At 41.4% G+C, this 5,063-nt stretch overlaps 1 protein-coding gene across 1 annotated transcript in view; it reads right to left on the minus strand.

Moving 5' to 3' along the window:
• ANKRD52 (ankyrin repeat domain 52) overlaps nucleotides 1-5,063 on the minus strand; it is a 44,619-nt gene that overhangs the window by 31,976 nt on the left and 7,580 nt on the right. The gene's annotated exons all lie outside the window — the stretch shown is intronic.

The following is a 5,063-nucleotide window of genomic DNA, read 5'->3' on the forward strand; positions in this document are numbered from 1 at the left end:
GTGTTGATAGAATTGGGTCATATTTTTTTTTTTTTTTCTTTGCTCAGCCCGCAGGTTAATTGGCAAAAATTCATTAGGTATATGGCCAGGCTTAGTTTCTTCATCACAGAGACACGTTAGTTAGTAAAACTTACATTTTCCTCAGAGATATTCCCGAATATGGAGCTGATTCTGATATAATAAAACAGTATTTTAACCTGCATGTTATAAAATGTTAAAAAAAATAAAATGCTGCCGTAAAGTGAGTAAAAATGTTACAGAGTACTGTATATCTGTGTATATAGATCTCAGTGTCTGTGTGCCTCCCAAACAAACTTTTATCAGTTTTACAGTTTTTAATCTAACATAGAAAATCCTATAGATCCACATCACCACAATCCTTTCATTGATGCTTCTATCATTTGTATCAAATTGCATTACAAGAGATTGTTACAAGAAGCTTTTTGTATCAATGTATTGTAGTGCATCTTGATACAGATTAAAGAACAAGCATTGTTAAAGAAATACACATAAAATCTGCTAAAACGAGTATATTAAAGTGACATTAAAGCCAAAAAATGTTTCCCCTCCCCCCCATGTAAATGTTAGCACTTACCTCAAATGATGTCTCCTATTCTGATCTTCCTCTTCTTTCCCCATGTTTTCATGTGTCCCTCCAGCGGTGTGACGTCACTCCGATCCAGCTCTGACTACTCTGTCTCTCCGATCCTGCGGTCTCTGCAGGCGGGTGCACGCGTCCATAGACTTACCTTGCGTCTCTGCTAGTCTACCGGGCGAGAATCGGAACTGCGCATGCGCCCGCCCCAAGATCCTTTGCGGCCGTACGATCACTTCCTGATTCTCGGCGCGGGATCGAGGAGCGATAACAAGGTAAGTTTAAAAACAGTTCAAGCGGTTTTTGTTTTTTTAAACTTCTTGCCTATATCTACTGCTTGCTAGCAGTAGATATAGGCAAAAAAAACGGGAGGGTTTAGAACCCCTTTAACTGCTTTCAAAGGAAACAAGGTGATGCCGGAATTTACCTAAGCCCTTAAAAAAATAATTTGCTTTAACTAGAATGCAGAGAAATAGTCCCACAACCTTTAAAGTGACACTAAAGTCATAATTCCCCGCCATGCTGCTTTTAAAATGTGCCCATACACTCTATGATTATCGTACGATAATCGCGGGAAATCTACGATTATCGTACGGTAATCGCAAAGCGTATGATTCTCGGCGGGTTAGTGGCGTGCTTGTTCAACAACTGCTGAACGGGCTGGTGTGCGCCAGTTCAGCATTGCAGTCATCAGAAGCCCGCCCCTCAGCGGGGCGGGCTTGCGATGATTGCAAGTATGATCTGCCTGTCCAAGATGGGCAGATCGTACGTTTTTTAAATTACTTTACAACCATCGCAAGACAAAAGTCTTGCGAGGGTTGTACAGTGTATGGCCACCTAAAGGAATTACCTTAAAATGATGCCTCTTGATCCGATCTTATCTCTCCAGGAGTCCCATCAGCCCTGGTGCTGGTCTCTGATCCAGCGCAGACTTTTCGGGTCCCACAGTGTCTGTCCGATGTGCACACTCAAGGCTGCATGCATTCACCTTCACTCTCCTCTTCTCCACTCCAAAGATCTCTACTGCGCATGCGCACGCCCCATCATCCTACACGGCCGCTTGAGAAGTTTAAGATCTTCAGCCGGGAGTGAGTGGCGGAGACGCAGGCAAGTATTTAAATTTGTTTTAGGTTTTTGCATACATCTACTGCTTCCTAGCAGTAGATATATGTATAATAATAAAAAATAAAAATGGGACTCATCTCAAAAATGAATTCAATTACCTTAACGATTAACAAAAAGGTATTTTGTGTATCACTCAGCTGTAGATCCTCAAATCAGCTCTAAAATGGTGCCAACACTGCCCTTCCTTCTGAAGGAAGGCTAATTTTGTTCACCATGGTCCCTGTCTGTTCTGTAAAGTAGTCACCGCTCCTGTGATGGACTACAATCTCACGTTTAGTTTACGAATTTGTATTGAGATTGTAGTCCATCACGGGAGCGTTCTTGGAGCGTTGACTACTTTACAAGACACACAGGGACCATGGGGAACAAAAGAAGCCACCCTCCAGAAGGAAGGACAGTGTCAGCACCAATTCAGAGATGATTGGAGGATCTACAGCTGAGTGATACACAAATAAGATACAGTTTTTGTTATTAGTAAAAAGGTACCTGAATACATTCAAGTTTTAACTCCTGAGTTTACTGTCACTTTAACCATAATTCTAGTTGCCTAGTGCAGGTGTTACTAAATATTATTCCCACTTTTCTTTGATTTTGGTTGTTGCATTTAGGGAGTGTTAAAAGCACCAACTTAATTTTTCAAATATTTTGGGTTTTGGTTAATGTTTTTTTTAGTGCAGTAGTAAAACATACTGGAGAAGGTCCAGCATTAGGCCGCATTCACACTACCATGTGTGTAAGTGCGTATTGTACCATATGCAAATAAATGGCTCCATACACATAGCCGCGCATGGAGCCGTATATTTGCGTAGCGTAAAAATGTGCAAAAACAGAATGGAACCGAGATGTGCCCGAGCAGCGTATTTCACACGCATATGCATGTTTGCGCGTGTATAGTTCATTATCATCTCTATTAGGAATGATGCATTCTGGGAATGCAAATAGTGCGCACAATTTTGCTCTTGCATTGTGTGTGAATGAGGCCGTAGTGTTCAAAAGGCATTCGTAAAATAAAAAAAAAAAACAGAATAAAATGTACCAGCAGAGGAACTCATACAGCTGCATTGGGTTAATTCTGCTGGACATTACAGAAAATGATCACCATAAGAGTATGAATGGATGCGTTTTGTGTCCAATGAATGGCCAAGTCAATGTTAAGAAATTAAGTATTTCTAAATTCAGACCGCATGTAACCAGCTGTAGCCTAGTTTTCACACAGACAATTCTAGGTGAACCTCAACCAAGTCCATAAGTGGACAGCTGGCGCAAGGTCTGCAAATATAGCCTAGTGCCAGTGACAGTAGGCTGCAGATGTAGGCAGAAACAGAAGGTCAGAGCCACCGTGAATTGAGGTGACAGAGCTATCAGATGTACAAGGTGAGCTGGGGATACTTGTGGTTGGTTTCATTACCCCTATTAAAAAAAACAAAAAACACAACCTTTTTAACCTAAATCTTAGTGCAGTTGCCCCCCTTAGGTAAGAGAAGAGATCTTCCAAGGCTCAAGGAAGGAAACCCTGATAGAAAGACAAGAAAGTTGAGACCTTTCAGGCAAGGGAGTCGATTTACCTAAGCCTTCATTCACATATAGCGTTTGCTTTTCGTGCGGCACGGAACGCTAAAATCTTTACAACTGCATGGATTCCGCTCGTTTGCAGCTGTTACTAAAGCCGCGAACGTGCGGAATTACCCCCTAAATAGCGTGGCCGCCGCAAAAGTCTGAACAATGAACATTAAAGTGCATTTTTTTAATGTTTAGAGTGGAAACGCACATATTCATACGGCCGAATCCGCACAGACAACCGCTCCTGTGTGAATGGAGCCTTTAGGTCAAAGACTGATCCTCTAGGTTGAAGGCTGATGGAAGCCTATCCTGGGGAAAGAAAAAAACTGTACAGAACCCAACACAGTATGTGCTTTACGTTAATACACCACGACTTAGATTATGTTATGTGGCTTGAAACCCGGTATGTACCTAGGTCTAGTAAAGGACTAAAAGAACTGAGAAAACAAGAAAAAACAGCAAATGACGAAATTTAGCATAAGCCAGAAGTGGACACATTATTATGGAATTCAGGAGGCCAGTCTGTACATTTCAGATGGCAGCTCCTTTGAAAACAACTAGAGAAAACTCCAAAAGTTAGGCGCCAGCTGTAGTTTAAGGAGCATTGGTGACTTGACTCCTGGGATTCGTACAGCCCTGGAATAAACACTTTAGCAATATAGGAAATCAGATAATGCGAGAGAATAATTCATTTTGAAGATTACATTTTTGAATCATGTCTGAGAAAGGAGGTTTGGGGCAGATTTCACATGTGGAAAAGCAAGGAGGCAAATTAAGAAAGCACGCTGGAAAAGAAGGGAGGAAGAATGTCAGACAGTAGAGGGCAAGAAAAAAAAAAAGTTTAATATATGAACACGAGCACATGCAGAGAAATATTAAGCAGCAATGGAGAGATGCTGAAAATGATGGTAGAAAGAAAACGAAACGGGAAAGTAGAGCTACAAAGTTTAACCCAGAGTGGACTTTGGCAGAAGTAAAAAAAAATAAAAAAATAAGTGATTTTCCAAGCAACCAACTTGGGATGAGTCAGAGGGAATTCAAGCCCAACTCTGGACTCTGCCCTCTGAAGGTGCACACGGATTTATGCGCCGCGATAGATCCCTGTTTAAGACCTATGAGGTTTGCCTAGTATGACAACCACAGACCCAGAGTACTGGTACACAGCAGTGTACTTTGAAACATGCAAGAAAAGTCAAAGTCTATACCTACAAAAGAAGATCGGAAGTTGAAACCAATATGGACAAGCAGTATTAGAAATCAAAGCCAATACAGAACGTATATTTCTGCTGGATCATATTTATATATCTGCTGGATTAATATTTCTCTGCATGTGCTCGTGTTCATATATTAAACTTTTTTTTTTTTTCTTGCCCTCTACTGTCTGACATTCTTCCTCCCTTCTTTTCCAGCGTGCTTTCTTAATTGTTACAGAACGTATTGGCTTTGATTTCTAATACTGCTTGTCCATATTGGTTTCAACTTCCGATCTTCTTTTGTAGGTATAGACTTTGACTTTTCTTGCATGTTTCAAAGTACACTGCTGTGTACCAGTACTCTGGGTCTGTGGTTGTCATACTAGGCAAACCTCATAGGTCCTAAACAGGGATCTATCAGGATCATCAGGAACATCAGGATATACAAGACAGAAGGGCATCGAAAAAGGAACATACAGAGGCCGCAGTGAGAGAGACAGTACAAACTCAGATGATCCAGCACTGCCTAGCAGGAGCATGGCATGTGCTCCCCCCCCCCCGCAGTTACCGCTATTGCCACCAAAAAAAGT

Source organism: Nanorana parkeri, unplaced genomic scaffold, assembly GCF_000935625.1.
Source record: "Nanorana parkeri isolate BGI_ZX_2015 unplaced genomic scaffold, ASM93562v1 scaffold478, whole genome shotgun sequence".
Taxonomy (NCBI): domain Eukaryota; kingdom Metazoa; phylum Chordata; class Amphibia; order Anura; family Dicroglossidae; genus Nanorana; species Nanorana parkeri.